The sequence below is a fragment of the Pinus tabuliformis genome, chromosome 6 (genome assembly GCF_031772625.1).
Source record: "Pinus tabuliformis cultivar Carrire ecotype Pingquan chromosome 6, CPIR1, whole genome shotgun sequence".
NCBI classification, from domain to species: domain Eukaryota; kingdom Viridiplantae; phylum Streptophyta; class Pinopsida; order Pinales; family Pinaceae; genus Pinus; species Pinus tabuliformis.
This window is the reverse complement of record NC_142292.1, coordinates 221,202,002-221,220,207: the sequence shown is the minus strand read 5'-3', so window position 1 is coordinate 221,220,207 and position 18,206 is coordinate 221,202,002.

Below are 18,206 nucleotides of genomic sequence, written 5' to 3'. Positions count from 1 at the left end.
TTCTATAACATGGTCTTTGTTGGTAAACACTTTATAAGACTTCGTTGTTTTTACTCGTGTTTGAAGTGTAAGACTTTTTAAAGTGTTTTACCAAGCTTTTGATAAATATATGATCATCACTTTGTTCTTCCTCTAAGTCTTCCACCTCAATATTGTTCCCAAGTGAATTAGGGTTGCTTTTTAACAATAGGATTGCTCTTTTTTTGCTTCATTTTCTTCTCTTTTGTTGTCGTTTTTCCTCTTGAATAGTCCCAAATTTCTCCTTTACTTTTTAACTCATGCTCACCCAAAATTTTCACTAATCCATAATGGCAAACTTAATTTTGGATTTCCGTGGTTTTCTTTAAAGTTCTATGAGATCACCTAGAATTTTCACTAACCCATAATGGCAAACTTAATTTTAGATTTCCAGGGTTTTCTTTAAACTAATATGAAAATAAAATAGAATTTTCACTAACCCATAATGGCAAATTTTTGAATAGTCCCAAATTTCTCCTTTACTTTTTAACTCATGCTCACCCAAAATTTTCACTAATCCATAATGGCAAACTTAATTTTGGATTTCCGGGGTTTTCTTTAAAGTTCTATGAGATCACCTAGAATTTTCACTAACCCATAATGGCAAACTTAATTTTCACTAACCCATAATGGCAAATTTTTGAATAGTCCCAAATTTCTCCTTTACTTTTTAACTCATGCTCACCCAAAATTTTCACTAATCCATAATGGCAAACTTAATTTTGGATTTCCGGGGTTTTCTTTAAAGTTCTATGAGATCACCTAGAATTTTCACCAACCCATAATGGCAAACTTAATTTTAGATTTCCAGGGTTTTCTTTAAACTAATATGAAAATAAAATAGAATTTTCACTAACCCATAATGGAAAATGTAATTTTGGATTTCCAGGGTTTTCTTTAAACTTCTATGAAAATAAAATAGAAGGATAAGTTTCTTTGTACTTTCCATATACATCTACAACCTTGGAATTCCCATCTTATGATTTATTCCCATAGATGTTGAAGTAAATGTTCCATCTCTATGAATGGAAACCATCCAACGTTGTAGTGCATTTCTTACATTTTGGATAATCCAGCAAAATCTTAGCCCCTTTTGGCTCACTTCGAACTACAAAACCCATGGCTTCTTCTTCATGAAGCTCTTTGGAATTCCCATCTTATGATTTGTTCCCCTAGGATGTTCAAGTAAAAATTCCATCTCTATGAATGGAAACCATCCAACGTTGTAGTTCATTTCTTATGTTTTGGATAATCCAGAAAATTCTTAACCCCTTTTCGTTCACTTCGAAGTACAAAACCCATGGCTCAGAGACATAACATAATCACGTTGACCATTATCACATGACAGTAACTGATGAAAAAACATCAAACATAAATGCAAAAGACAAGCCAAGACAAGAGGACACCATGATTTAGACTTAAAGCTAACGCAAAACCCGACAAGGGGGAAAACCCACAGATCTTTTCTTCTTGATAATATCAAATGTTCACAGAGAGAGAAATCCATAAGTACAATGATACATTAGTCAAACTCAATATATTGACTTGCCATAGATGATCCCAATCAAATGTCCAAAAGTCAAAGTCACATATGCAGAAGTCAACAACAGTGAGCTATCCCAACCAGTCAGCAGTCAACGGTTAATAGCTCAGTCAAATCAGCCCAATCTATTCAATAAAAGGAGAGAGAAATTCACCCTCTCTAGGCAGTCAAAATGCAATCAAGGCAGCCTTCAAAAGTCTAGTCAAAACTTGGTCAACAGTCTGCGGTTAAACCTGCCTCAGACCTGTGGTCAAACACCTCAGTTTGTGCTCAGTTCCTCTGCTCACAAGTGTGGCCTAGCTGGCAGAGTAATAATCCATCAAAGTCGTAGTCAAACAGTTGGTCAAAGTGCCTGGTCAATGCTGCTCTGTGTACTGGAAAAGTCACCCGCAGAAAATCACAGGAAATCTGTCCTCCAAAAATTTGCACGTATGGGAGAGAGATAGTTTCTCAAAGAAAGTCGAATCCATCATGAGAGGAAAGAGAAAATCATGTGTGCTAATGCCAAAATGGAGTGAACTCATCTTATATTTATACAATTAAATGTGGGTCAAAGGTCATGTCTTTTGGGCTTCATGAGCCTACATGACTGTGGGGTTGACCTTGACCAAAACCAACATTGTGGGCTTGACTTCAAATATACATTTATGCCTATCAGAATCCATCGTGCTTTAGGTCAAAATTGGTCCTCTCGAGAAGAGGAATCCAATGCCATCATCATCCCATACAAAGGAGCCGTCCATACTGGAATTTGACCTTAGTTGGCCATTTTTAACAATTGCCTATACGGAACATCTAGTTAAAAGACTAATTTTACTCTCAATAAACATTGGACAAAAATTTCTCTCGATCTAGTTTGAATTTGGTAGTATCAAACAAAATTTTCATTCCATAGATGAAACAACTTTTGTATTGCACAAGAGTTCAACTTTTTTGTGGAGAGGTATGTTCATGACACCTCACTTACAAACTGGTTTGTTGTAAATTTCATCTTAACAATGATTGATTCACTCAAATGAAATAAAGTGGGCAATAGATCCACATACACATCCTACACACATGGACACATACATAAATATTGTGGGAAGGACAAGAAGATGTGCTGACCTGACTTGAAAAAGAAATTGTTTCAAACCAATGTTGTCAGACTTGGACTCTTCTAAGACTCGGCTGGGCTGTGACTCAGGAAGACTCAGCAGAATCTTTCAGACTTGGCAAAGAGAAAAAAAAATACTCAGAATATGTGTTGGAAAGTTTCAGAGGAGTCTGGAAAGTGGGGATTATGACAGAAGAGTTTCTAGGAGTTACTCTTTTCAGTGGCAACTCAGTGGACTTGGCAAGATTCATGAGTCCAAAAAGAGTCTGACAACATTGTTTTGAACAAGCATCAGTCACAGTCGAAAAGAAAATGAACAGCCAAAAAATCAGCACTCTTAATAGAAAGGATACATGTGTAGAGTTCTATTTAAGAGTTCAAGGCTAGACTCCAGTATAAAAGTAAATTCTGTTTGCTGCTGGAAACTGTAAAGTAGACAAACAACATGCTAAGTATTTTATTTAGCTGAACATGAAATGCTTTGAAAATGCTCAAACGTTAAAATCAGTCAAATTCCTGCCATTTATCTTGGACCTAATTTCATAGATAAGCATGCTAGGAAACCACACTCCTCTATAAAAATATACAAGTTGTAAGACAATTATATAAACAATCATAGATTGAAACAATTTCAAGCAAAGGAAATGTTATTTCAATATATTGGCCCTGTTCAAGTTTTGAATGATTTAGAAATTAGCAGATCTGTTAGATAGTGGAGGCAGGAAATTTGCACTTCTTTTCTGTCAAACCTGGTAGCTGATAAAAGATGAGAAACAACTTAATCACACACCTGTTGGTAAAGGCCTAATACTAATAAGGCAGGTAGAAGTGGATGATTAATATTGTTTATAGGTTTAGCCAACAGTTTTATTGGTAACATGCTTAGTTTGAACTTTTGGTGATATTGTTTCATCACATAGGCTGACTACAGTTTGGTGAATTGTTACTGGAAATATACTTAAATCAAGATAAAATATAGGTGGTAATACCTAGTTGAATGAAGAGTCCCAGTATATTGGCCCTTTTGAGGTTATTACTTGACCAGTTTGTTGCCTTAGTCTGTTGCGTACATTTTTTTTTGTTTTTGTTGGTTGGTTGTTGTTTTAATTGGTAAATTGTATAGGTGATTTTCATTCACATGCTTATTGGAATAGCTGGCTCTTGAATAGGGCAGTCATGCAGTTGAGTATGTGAGAGGGGTTTGTAGAACGCATTATCTAATGAACTCTTATGTAGAGGCAAAAAGTCTCACTCATAGCCTACTTAGGGCTTCAGATGGGAATTTCTTTTATAGACTGAACAACTTACTAGAACTACTACTGCACTTTCTTCATCAACAGAAGCCACTTGAAAATGATTGAAAATAAACTCTCTATAAGGGCCATTGTCAATAAAAATATTTGTAGTGGAAGGGGTTTCTACATGTTGACCAACCATGTAAATTGGATCTTATAAATTATAATTCTTGTTTTCTAGCCTTTTATTTTCTGTAGATATCAATTGTGTAGTTGATGGCATACATTTTATAAATAAATTTCCATGGCTATTACGGTTCAATTAAGAGCCAATCTCTTGCAGAGTTCAGAGTTGAATTCATCTGTAACTGCCTTTGATTTAGGGAGTGATCTAGAAAAAACTTCAATGCCTAACAAGGCTGTGATAATCACAACCATAAATGCTACTTGGGCAGAAGAAAACAATGTACTACATTTGTACATGCAGAGCCTTTGAATAGTTATTGAATCATGTTCTCCTCGTTGCAGTGGACCAGGGGTCATTTAATCGTTTCCAACATATTCATCACACTGCTATATTTTGCTGAAAGAAATATCTGATTTCAATGAATCTGCATTTGCATACCAAGACTGGCGTGAATGGTAAAATTCACTGAATCTGCCTCTGTGTGCCACTAGAAGTTTTTGGATGAAAATATCTATTTTAAAGGCAAGAAATGGAATGGTTTTTTTGTTATTTGGATTACCAAAAGAAATGGCTTAGTTAAGATAGCTTATAAATGGAGGCATAAGTTCTGAGGCTCTCATGGTGTTATTAAAATATATTGGCCCTGTTCAAGTTTTGAATGATTCAGAAATTAACAGATTTGTTAGATAGTGGAGGCAGGAAATTTGCACTTCTTTTCTGTCAAACCTAGTAGCTGATAAAATATGAGAAACAACTTAATCACACACATGTTGGTAAAAGCCTAATACTAAGAAGGCAGGTAGAAGTGGATGATTAAGATTGTTTATAGGTTTAGCCAACAGTTTTATTGGTAACATGCGTAGTTTGAACTTTTGGTGATATTATTTCATCACATAGGCTGACTACAGTTTGGTGAATTGTTACTGGAAATATACTTAAATCAAGATAAAATATAGGTGGTAATACCTAGTTGAATGAAGAGTCCCAGTATATTGGCCCTTTTGAGGATTATTACTTAACCAGTTTGTTGCCTTAGTCTGCTGAGTACATTTTTTTTTTTGTTGGTTGGTTGTTGTTGTAATTCGTAAATTGTATAGGTGATTTTCATTCACATGTTTATTGGAATAGCTAGCTTCTTGAATAGGGAAGTCATGCAATTGAGTATGTGAGTGGGGTTTGTAGAACACGTTATCTAATGAACTCTTATGTAGAGGCAAAAAGTCTCACTCATAGCCTACTTAGGGCTTTAGATGGGAATTTCTTTTATAGACTGATCAACTTACTAGAACTACTACTGCACTTTCTTCATCCACAGAAGCCACTTGAAAATGCTTGAAAATAAACTCTCTGTAAGGGCCATTGTCAATAAAAATATTTGCAGTGGAGGCCCTCAGCCCAACAACCATTTTAGCCATCCTTGGAAGGCAAATAGTTGAGTTCAAATATGATGAAAATTTAATTCCCTGTATACAAAAGCATGTATTAGGTGTTGACAATGGCTAGAAATCTGAACTGAAGATGTATATACCTCCTTTTGTACAAAAATGAACAGAAGAGGCAGAGCTATAAGGTTCACCTCGAATTTTCTTGCAAGTTCAATCCACTGTAGGATGTGAAAGGAAGTGTCATAATGCTAAGAGCGAAAAAGAGGGGAAGGAAGAAACTAATAATTTCAGAAATTTTAGCTTTCTATCCGTACCTTGATTTGTTCTAATAAAACAAATATTAATTGTTTGACAGCATCCAGGGAGCTATCTGGTAATAATAATAATATTATTATTAGTATTATAATAATAATAACAATAATGGAAAGGTGGGGAAGGAAGACACTAATAATTTCAGAAATTTCAACCTTTTGTCCTAGCTTTATTTGTTCTTCAGATCCAACTAATATTTTGTAGATCCAACTTATGGTGCACCAGCAGCTTGAAAGCCAATTGCAAGTCATTCAGCCAACAACGATCTATAAGCATGCCATAGTATTATGTCTATGCATATTCACAATAGTGATTCCATTATCATATTATTATTCCCCACTTGGACAGAGCGATGACACAAGGGGTTTCTACATGTTGACCAACCATGTAAATTGGATCTTATAAATTAAAATTCTTGTTTTCTAGCCTTCTATTTCTGTAGATATCAATTGTGTAGTTGATGGCATACTTTTTATAAATTCTTCCACAAACTATTATTATTTACAAAATATTCATTTTCAGAATACACATAACTAACTATTGCAATTGTAACTCATTATCATCCACCCTTGCTTTCAACAATGTCCCTATTCTTCCCCACTCTATGCAATTCTTCCCCACTCTATACATGTCTCTATTCTTCCCCACTCTATACTATTCTTCCCCACTCTATGCCTTACGGCCTTTCCTTTGCAACATAAGGTGCAAATGCTAGTTAGTAGTTTTTGGGGTCCTGAACTTCCAGAGCTGTTTTGACCCCCTAAATGACATTTTTTTGAGGTCCGGAGCAGACCGAAAGGCATAGGTAGGGGCCTGTGTAAAATCTTGAATTACTCGGAAAAATATTTCCAACAAGGTATCATACACACCAAAAAGAGATCATATGACTAAGTTACGACCCTGGGAGCTTAGTTGCCCAACTAACCCCAACAAGGCCCAAAAACTCTTAGTGTTTCATCTCCTGGGGTTAGGGTTTTGGTTGTTTATGGTTTTCCCTTATTTTTCAATAATAAAAAGGCCCTTGAGCCTCATTATAACATAGTTCAAAGGCATGTAGCCGCCACATCTCTTCTCTGAGATACACTACCATCACCCAAGATATTTTATTTCCATTTTGTATGTAAGCATATTTCAGTTCTTTGATATTAAAGAAATGAAGTTTTATTTCTGCTACATCTATGTATTTATGTGTATATATGTATTTTTGTACGTTCCTACATAAGTTCAGATCTGTGGTATCAGAGTAGTCTGCTCTTTCTCTATTTTTCTTTGCATTTCCCCAACGATGTCAGGGTATAAGGAGTTAGGACTTCAACTAGTTGAATCTTTACAAGACAAGCCTCGCAAACCCCAACTACCTCCCATGGTGGAAGAAAATAAATACGAGGGGATAGGAGATCCTTTCAAAATATTGCTTAAGGAAGCCCTCAAGCGAAAAAGGAACGTGATGATGGATAAATTTGCCCAGATGATTTGGTAGCGACCCACATGTGACACATCTTCATCCATCAGCCACTATAGAGGCACCACTCCTTTTAAGGTACATGTTAACTTTGGAATTCCCATATTTGAAGGCCAGATAGATGAAAACGCCATAGATAGATGGTTAAATATGTTGGAATGATGTTTTTTTATTCATGACTCTTCCAATCACAAAAAGATTACTTTTTCACTCCTCAAAGCTGCCCCACATGTCAAGGACTGGTGGAAAACCTACTGTGAAAAAAAGGATGAGAGGGATTCCTCACTATTTTCAACCACACCCACTTGGAATTATTTATGAAACGCCATCAAGGAAAAATATTACCCTGCCAAGAGCTATGAAGATAAATACATAAAGTGGACCATGCTACAATAGGGAAGGGACCAAGAGGTGCCAGAGTTCAAAAATATTTTCCATACCCTTCACACGAAGCTAGGTATCAAGGATTTTGAACAACATTTGGTACACAAGTACCATGGATATCTACACAAGTACATATAGGACTACATGGAGTTCTTAAACATCTCCTTTCTTAGTGCCACCTATCAACACATTGCCAAGATCGAGCAGACATTTAAATAAAATAAGGGAGACTTTGGATCTGTGAATCCGAAGCATGGGAAAGGTGGCCCAAAACCATAGAACAAAGGACAAATCAAAGGTGGGGTGACCCAAGACAACCCTCCGAAGCTGCAAGCAAAGAACAAAACCATAAAGACAAAGAAGGACACACGACAATGGTGTGAGTTCAATAAGATCCCCACTTATAACGCAAGTGAGCGTTGAGACAAACAGTCACTGGTGGCCAAACTTAAGGCTTATGAATTAGATGAATGTTCAAACTCTGAGCCATAAACTGAGAAGGGGATGGACAAAGGGAAGCATATTATTGATGCAGAACCTAGTGCCACCATTGCGACTCTTCCACTAACAAATGTGGGTGAAGGGTTGTGATGCAGGTATGTTCCCTTTGGCGAGTACCCCAATTATTTTTGAAACACAAGCTTTAAGGGGATAGCATACGCTTGCAATATAATTTTGTCCTTTGGACAAATCCAACCCAATGTTTAACGAGCCCTAGGGAGGAGAAGCTCGAGTCTCATCATGGCGATAAGTCCAATGTCATCAGGGTTTAACGAGTCCGACATAGGTAAAACTCAGAGTCTTTTTCATATTTAGAGAGTTTGAAAAAGACATGGAAAAGAAAACTCCAGATGGGCCCTTTTCGTATGTTTGTGTCTCTCGAGCCCAAAAAGGTAGAAAACGATACTTGAGAGAACTACTTGACCATTTCAGTCAAGGATTACTTTTCGTAAATAGTGCCTACAGTCTAAAAAAGTAAAAAAATTACTGGATACATGACGTTTCGCAACCATTAACGAGCTTGAAATGACAAGGGCTCAGCAATATTTTCACGTTCCAAGAGTCAGAAAAGAGCTTAAAGTTGACTCAGAAAGGACTTTTCGGTATTTACTGAGTATATAATTCATGGATTGACCATCGCCAGTGTACGAAACACCTGTCGTTGCACAAGAAAACTCTAGCATAAGATCTGTCTGAAAAAAATATGCAATATAGATCAAAACCCTAATTTTTGAAAAAAAACAGTTATAAAAGGAACACTTTGGTAAAAAAATCTATTTACTTGTGTTTTGACTATGGTAAAAAAGCTTCTACCATTGCATACCTTGTGAAATTTGGCAACCGATTCCAAGAGACTCAGGGATCAATTGCTCATCACGCTACTTCCAGGTAAATGCCATAGCTTTACCTATGTTTTTATGCCAAAATAGGATTCAATTCATGTTTTGAACCATGGTTTACAATGATTTTTTGGATTAAAAATCCACATCAATCATCGCAATTTTCCCTCTTGGGATTGTGACGACCGAGAAATTTACACTGTGCAAAAACGGGATCGTCACAAGAGATTGATGTACACTTGTGACGACCCAAAAGTTTTTAAACTATGAAAATCAGCTCATCGTAGCTATTTTAAAAACAGTTGCGATGAGCGTCAGAACCAAAATATTTTCATTTATAATTAGTTTCAAGATGAAAATGGATAGATGGCATTTGACAAAGGTATGTTTGTGCATGCAAGGATAAGAAATGGCTTTCGTATGGCAAGAACATACTCATGACAATGATGATGTGATGGGAGTGGAAGATCCTCATTGTCTGAACATCTTGTGAAACTGTGGGTTGTTAAAATTCTTCCTAACACCACTTCTAAGAGCACAATTGTTTCTCTTAGAGTACTTGATCCGAGCATGGAATCCGATAGAAGGCAAATTCATAATCCGTGGGCAAGAAATTGAGTTCAATGCCATGGATATCTACTTTTTAACTGGGTTTTCACGGAGAGGGGAGATTCCTCGCATGGTGGGAACTCGGGTTACTGGAGACTCTTTGGACACACTTATTGCAAGAGTTTTCCCCCCAGGAGCATGGAAATCACCAACAAGTGGAAAGCTACAGACTGTCACTGTTAGTGATTTATCACTACGGGTATTGCTATTCAATATTACCAGAGTAGATGGCTCCCAAGCCTAGCATGAGGCGACCAAGACTCAATTATGGTTAGCCCAAGACTGTTTGAATCCTACCATGTTTAACTGGGCAGAAGCCGTGTCTCTCAATACGAAGAGACAACTGACCAAGTGCCATCGGGTTGAGACGAAACAATTCGGCTACGGTTCAATCTTAGTACCACTCATGCTAGAACAACTACCAATCCTCCAGAGACAGGATGTAACAGTGGGATGGCTAGGACCATGACAGACATGGATTACTCATTGGGCTCTCATGATGCCGTGAGGAGGCGATGGCCAGCCTGTATCATGGGGTCCAAAATTTGTTGAATGGATGAACCATTAACAAGTTATAGTTGAGGATTGGCCATATGCTGGGATGGACTTCAGGGGCAATCCAGACATCTTGCTTCCTCCTGGTGAACAATAGGATGAGAGAGGTAAAATACTCAGTTTGATCGACAAAGATTTTGTAATTTTTTAGGTTTTTAAATATATATGTCCTAATTATCATGTTCAATATTTGCAGATGTTGGACCTGAGATACCCATAGGTATATTGCCTATCACCTGAAGGGTTGAAAGTGAGATTAAATTACCACCTCCAGGTGAAGGGGCCGAGGACGAGATAGCCCGTAACCTAGAGGAGTTAACTGAGGGAATCCCAGACTATGTAGAATTCAAGGAGATTCCCAGGCAATACTAGCGACCTACCGTGGAGGTGTCGAACAGGATGCACTAGTTTCTTAGACGCGTGGTTCGAGCAGTAGTCTGCTACAGAGAGCATAATGCATAGTAGACTTCTAGGTTTCTTTTTCCGCAGATTTTGAGAGACATGTGTCTCATGATGTAACTGAACACACATATATTTTTTGGACATATATATATATATCTATATATATATATATATATATATATATATATATATATTTGGGTGCCATGGTGCGCAACACATGATATATACCTATCTATGTTTTACTATATCTACTTATTGTGTCTGAATGCTTGCTTATGATTTTTATAAATTGCGCAAATGTCTATCTAATACATGGTTTGCTAATGCATCAGTTAATGTATTTAGTATTCTGGGAATGTGTCGATATGTGATAATTAAACTTCCTTTCCAGTAAGCAAACACGTAAATACAACCTTAAAATTTGGGGATTTCCGATGGAACAACACCCGTTAAGTTGAAGAAAAATAAGTCGGGAGTCTATATTCACAATCAATGCGCGAATATTGAGGACAATAGCCTCAACCAGTAATTCAATGATGGCACTATATTCAGTGACATTGTTTGTGGTACACCCTAGACAAACACCTTGAAGATCCACTAACTCACTTTGAGGATCGTAGATAACCCATGCCGCGGAGGAAAGATTCTAGGTACTGTGATAGGCACCATTAGTGAAACTGATATAAGGTGTGACAGACATCTGCATAAGAAGTAAAAAGGACACAATAAGTGGCAAACGCTTACACACCAAGCCAAACATGTACAAAATGAAAAACACACTTATGTACACAACAATGCACGAAAGACTCATGCATAGTATTTCCTAAGATAAAGTCCATTCCGGGGCTTATCTAAAGGGTTACCTTCATAATCAATTAACTCATAAGCCCCTTTTTGCAACACTCGTTTGACAATATAGGGCCCATGCCACATGGGTTCGAATTTCCCTGCCCCCAGCTTATCCTTAGCTTGATCATACAACAGGACTAAATCTCCCTCCGTGAAGGAACGTGGGTTGACTGTCTGATCAACGTGAGTTTTGGCTCTCTTCTTTTGTGCTTCAATAACTAAAGAATCAAGTCGACGAGTCTCATCAAGACGTTCTAGATAAAGAAGGCATTCTTCCACCGGAGTAGTATTTAGGAGCAATTCGACAGCTAATTTGAGAGAAGGGATTTTGCATTCAATCGGGAGGGTAGCTTCCAGACCATAAACAAGTTGAAATGGTGTGAATCTGGTCACATCTTTAATCGAGGTATGGTAGGCCCATAGGGTGGAAAACAAAATTAAATGCCAGTTGGACTTGTGCATTCCAATGGTACGTTGAAGCATAGTAACCAACACCTTGTTTACAGCTTCAACTTGGCCATTGGCCTGAGGCTAATAAGGCGTCGAACTATCGTGACACAAGCCTAACTGGGTTATCAACTCAGTAATCATATAACCATGAAAATGGGAACCATGATCAGTTACTATGGCCTGAGGGACTCCGAACCAGGTAATCACATGATTGAATAGGAATTGCGCAGCTGTCTTACCATTGTTAGACAATGTAGGCATCACTTCAGCCCATTTTGTAAAATAATCAATGGCAACGATGATATACCCATTCCCCTCGACCGAGCGAGGGTTACAGGTCATAAAATTAATGCCCCATTTAGCAAAAGGGCCTATGGTAATGACAGGATGCAAAAGGGAAGGTGTTGCACGCATCTTCCGCTGGTAAATTTGACATGCATGATAGGAACGGACAGCGAGAATGAAATCCTTAAATATGGAGGGCCAAAAGTAACCAGCACGAAGGATTTTTTGGGCAGTAGCATAACCAGACATATGACCACCGCACGCGCCAGAGTGGCAATCATTCAAGACTCTTTCAACTTCCTCTAAATTCAGGCAACGAAGGAGAACTAAATCAACGTCGAGATGATATAAAGTGTCTCCAACGATACGATAAGGATGAGAATGGTGAAAAATGCGTCGTCGAGCATCCTTATACAAATCAGGATGGAAGGAAGATGTCTAGAGGTAGACAATAATGTCACCATACCAGGGATCGAGGGTACTAATCAAGAAAAGTGTGTTGTCCAAAATGCAGTCCTCTATTCGAGAGGGAGCGGAAGCAAAAGGTAACGAGAAAATCAACTCAGCGAAGACCAGTGACTTTTTAGACTTGGAAGTAGTAAACTACAAATCAAACTCTTGAAGGATATCAATCCATTTCGAGTACTTCCCCCCAGCAATTGACGTGACAAAATGTATGTCATCGGGTTGCAATCTGAAATCATGGTCGTTGTATGCAACAAAATATAATGACAAAAGCATTGGACAGCTTGGACAGCTGCCAAGGCGAGCTCCTCAACATAAGCACAATGAGTCTCGGTGTCAAGAAGGTTGCAGCTAAGATAATAGATAATGTGCTTGGAACCAACGTCGTTGTCTTGAACCAAAACCATACCAATAGTACTATCAGCAACAACTAGATAAAGCGAATAGTCACAATGATAGTTGGGTGGATGCAACAAAGGAGCAAAAGCAAGAAGTGTCTTGAGTTGCTTGAATGACCTTTAGGCGATGTCATCCCAAATAAATGGAGTGTCATGCTTAAGGAGACGCGTGTAACCTTTAGCAATCTCGGGGTAGTTAGGGATAAAACGACGTAGGAAATTGGCCTTTCCCTGCAAACTCTGCAACTGATGCAAAGAAGCAGGGGATAGGAGATTCAGTATAACTTTGACCTTGAGGGGATTGAGATGAATTCCCTCTTTAGAAACGAAAAACCCAAGGAGTCTGGCAGATTTGATGTAGAAGACACACTTATGCAGATTGAGATGAATACGGTAATGTCTACAACGAAGAAAAATTTGGCGGAGGTGGTTCGGATGGTCAGAATGTTTAGTTCAATGAGCTGGAAGATCATCCAGATATGGCTGAACAATGTGATGAATGTCATGAAAAGCATGGGACGTTGCTCATTGGAAAGTGGCACCGTCATTTTTCAAGCCAAAAGGGAGCTTTTTGTAAGAAAAAGTACCCCATGGGCAGATGAAGGCAGTTTTGTGTTGATTGGCAGGCGAAATATTGATCTGATTGTAACCAGAAAAGCTGTCCATAAAAGAGAATATCTCACTCCCATCATAATTGTCGATAAGATGGTCAATAAAGGGAGTAGGATAGTTATCTTTTGGACATGCACGATTGATGTCACGATAATCAACACAAACCCTAATAGTGCCCTGCTTTTTGGTCACGGGGATAATGTTAGATACCCAGTCTATCAATGGGATAGAATAAATAAACCCTACCTTTAGAATTTTTTCAACTTCTCCTTTGATGGTCATGGCTTTTCTCAGGTGCACGGGTGTAAACGTTGTCAAACTAGCTTTGCACCAGGGTACGTAGGTATCTCGTGTACCACAATACTTGGATCAATACCGGGCATTTCTTCATATGACCAGGCGAACACATCACGAAACTCATGGAAAAGGTCAGTGTAAAGCTGGATCTCCTCAAGAGAAAAAGTAACTCCAATGTGAATATTTTCAACAATTCCTGGTTTAACAGAGATGTCGATGGGCATGGTCTGTGTAATATTCCGGGCCATATTTCCCTCAAAAAAACCTCATGAATCAGGATAGTTGTTTGAAGCGGCTGAGAAGGAATACAGGAAGCAAACTTACCTAGACAGGTAGTCATGGCCCCATGGCTTAGGAGAAACGAGGAACGATGGTTATGATCGAACCAAGGAAGATCCTCAAAAGACATAATCTCAAGAATTACTTCATCAGAAGGAAATGTCTCTTGTAACGGATCCAGAGAAATAGTGTCACCAAGCCAAGGGGATTGCACATACATGTCGAGAGGTCTGCTCAAAGGAGTAGAGTTGGAAGATGAAACCGAAGCTGAAATGAATTCAACATAGTTGAGCTCGGCAAGGCTCAACGGCATAACCTCACCCCATGAATCTACCTAATCAACGGGGGGAATCACCCAAGGATCAGGATTGATAGAAATCATATTAACAGAGGCGACATTGGGAGGTGGGAGTGAAAAAACACACATAAGGCCAGGATATTTAAAGAGTACACCACCCACACTCTCATAGGGAATACTGGTATGCTCCACAAATGGAACATTGCCATCTGAGGAAGAGGAAGCAAAGAAAGACAACTGATCGACCATGAAAATTTTCCCTTGATGAGGAAAATAGAGTACATGAAATAATGACAAAGCCACGGCATGCATAGCATACATCCAGCTTCACCCCAACAAAAGGTTGTAAGTCAAATTAGCGTCAACAACTTCGACTTCGACATCAACTATCTTCCCTTCCAGGGTGATAGGCAAGCGTGGGAGGATACCAAATGGACGAGAATCTCTTCCATCAAAGGCTTCCAAAGTATTAGGAGATTGACTCAAAGATGGGGAGTCGATGGCCTTCCAACAAGCAACAGACATGATGCAAGTGGAGGTGCCCTCATCAATAACAGTACGATGAATATTCTTCGAGTTAATGATAACTTGAATGAGAAAAGTGATTTTATGAGGCAATCGTGGCACACGGTTTTCAAGATAGAATGTATTTAATTCCGAAGCATTCGGGTCAATGCCACTAATGGCTAATAGCAGAGACTTCTGTTGGGGGGGACAACTCTAGAGAACTTCCAAGGCGGACATAGCTAAAGGAGCTTGGGCTAACTCTTCAAAAATACTATAGTGCTATGCAGCACGAGCATTGGGGTTATAAGAATATTTCCGGAGAACTCCCTTAGTAGGAGGCCTGATGACAGACTCAGTGCTGGGCCGTTCAATATGAAGAGGACCAGAACTAGATGAAGGAATGTTTGAAGGGACTTCAGGTTCCTTGCCGGTAGATGGAGGATATTCTTTCGCTCGAGTATTCACATGAATAGGGATAGTCCTAGCCATAAAAACTTGGGAGCCAAAATTGGAAGAGGATCGAGGTTGATCGACCACCATTTGAGTTTGCTGGGAGGGAAAAGGCTCTTTAAGTACAACAGGAGTTCCTGAAGTCTTCTTAAGAAAATGACTAACTTCAAACCATCTAGGACAGTGTTTAGTGTAGTGATCCTTGTCATAGATAAGAAAAGGATACTTAGGTTTGCAGTTAGAACCATCATCACTCGGAGGCTTAGGAGGATCTTGCTTTGATGGATCGGCTTTATTTTTACCTCTCCCCTTCTTCTTGCCTTTCAAAGTTTTATCTGCCATGGTGGACTGAACGACATTGACTTTGAAGGTTTTGCCAGTATTAGATGTGGACTGAGAAGCACTTTCACTAGGAGTGGTAGGTTTTTTCTTTGCAAGAGTCGTGGAAGACTTTGGGGAAGATGAAGCAACGAAACCAATAACACCGTCAATGGAAGGCATCGACGGAGCTTGAGAAGTTCCAGGTTGTGGAGCATCAGGTAAGACATCATAAAGCGTGCCAGATTGGGAATAAACCAAGTCAAGATACTGAGCACGTGCAATATCATGCTCTTCAGTAAAACATGCGCCCATAGCAACATATCAGGCTATCGGACCGACAAAAGAGGTAGTAAAACAATTAGTCAGAAGCTGATTAGGGATCCGGAACTTAATCAAATTGCGCCACCTTCTCCATTCATGAGTATGATTGGAGATGTGAGTAGCCGTGTCCTATTTCAGAGAAGTAAGGAGATGTGTTCCTATTTCATAATGAATCAGTAACTGAAAGTGGGTAATAAATTCCATCGCAAGCGAATTGAAGTCTTGGAAAGTTCCACAAGTAAGCTCAATATACCATTTCACAGTGGAACCAGTAAGAGTCATTTGAAAAAGACGAAGGTAGATAGAATCATCAATCCATGAGTTAGATGAGCACCAGAGGTGATAAGTCATAACATCCACTTGGGGATACTCTCCAGATTTACTGTCGAATTTAGGGCAATCACCGGGAATTTTGGTTGGAACTAGTGGCCAATATGGATTATGGAGGATAGGATCGTTTTTCAACTTGGACACATCGGGTAGTTCCAAAGTTGTAAGAAAAGGTAATTGAGGGTTAAAGGACATCATCAGCCTCTCATAATGGCCAGCATTAGGGTTCCAACCATAGCCTTGTTGCCCCCATGGATTTTGTCCATAAGGGTTATAGTTGGGTGGGTTAATGTTATAACCTAGTTGTTGTCCCAGATTTTGACCGCCAGCAAACCATTGGTTACTAGCTTGACCAATAGGGGCAGCATATCGCTGTTGAAAATTTTGATAAGGATTAACATTTCGTTGTTGATAATTTTGATACAGAGCACCCTGAGGTTGCCCTTGGGGTTGCTAAGGTGCTTAGAGACCGTATTGCGGCTGAGGTCGAAACTGCGCCTGAGGCCCAGGCTGCATTTGATAAACAGGTTGGGCTTGAAATCCAACTTGAGTTTGGAGACCGGGTTGAGCTTGGAGTCCAGCCTGAGTCTGGAAACTGGGTGGGGCTTGAGAACCAACTAGCGTCTGAATGCCCGGTTGACTAAGAGGTGGATTGATTTGACCGGACTGATGTCCTTGTTGAAACTAAGGTTGACCTACTTGTCCAGAAGGTTGAGCTTGCTAGGTGATAGGTTGACCTTGCTGAAATTGGGGCTGACCCAATCAGCCAGAAGGTTGGACTTTTCAGAACTGAGGTTGACCTATTTGTCTAGAAGGTTGAGCTTGCTGGGTGATAGGTTGACCTTGCTGAAACTGAGGTTGTCCCACCTGACTAGAGGGTTGACCTTGCTGGGAAATAGGTTGGCCTTACTGAAATTGAGGCTGACCTAGCTGCCTAGAAGGTTGACCTTGTTGGGCAACAGGTTGGCCTAGATGGAATTGAGGCTGACCCAACTGCCCAGAAGGTTGCCCTAAATAAACAAAAGAGGAACTTGTGGAGGCCGAAGGATGGCCCTGAAAGGGTTGTCCTTGTAGGCATGAAGGTTTCCCTTAGAATGGTTGCCCTTGCAAACCTGAAGGTTGCGCTTGCAGGCCATGATAGCCAGTATGATTCTAGGCAACCAAAAGCGGAATGTAATTCTCAACTGGGACCCCCAGAGGGAGTGACCTAGTATAGTAAATATGAGCTCCACGTTGATCATAGTAGTGCAGAGGGTTATGCGGAAAGGATAGTGGTTGAGAACCCAAAGGATTATGGGTCGGATTTTGAAGAGCATACAAGTATTACTCATATGACAATCCCATCGGAATGGAACTCGAAGGGATTGGTACACTACCCATAGGTTGACCGACTCCAGAAACCAAAGGTGAAGGACCCCCACCAACAGGTCTGGATGATATCCCAGTAATAGTAGTAATTACTGAAGATGCGGTAATTGCACTAACAGAAGGAGTAGTGGATGCTACACACACGATGGGCATTAATGGAACAGACGTGACAGAAGTAACCTGCATGTGAGGTATAGAAGCTAGGGCCGACTGAGAAGACATAAAAGGTCTAGAAGATGGAACAGTAGTACGAGACCACATAGAGGTCTGATGTAGAGAAGTAGAACCAAGTATGTCAGCTAGAGCGTGATAGCAAAGTGGAAACGACACATTTGGGGCAGTGTGGAAAGGAAAACCTTCCGAGGGGAAACTGATGTTCCCTGGTTAAGCCAAGGCTTTCTTGACTACTAATAGAACTTGACTCGTCCATGTCGGAAGTGGCCATCGG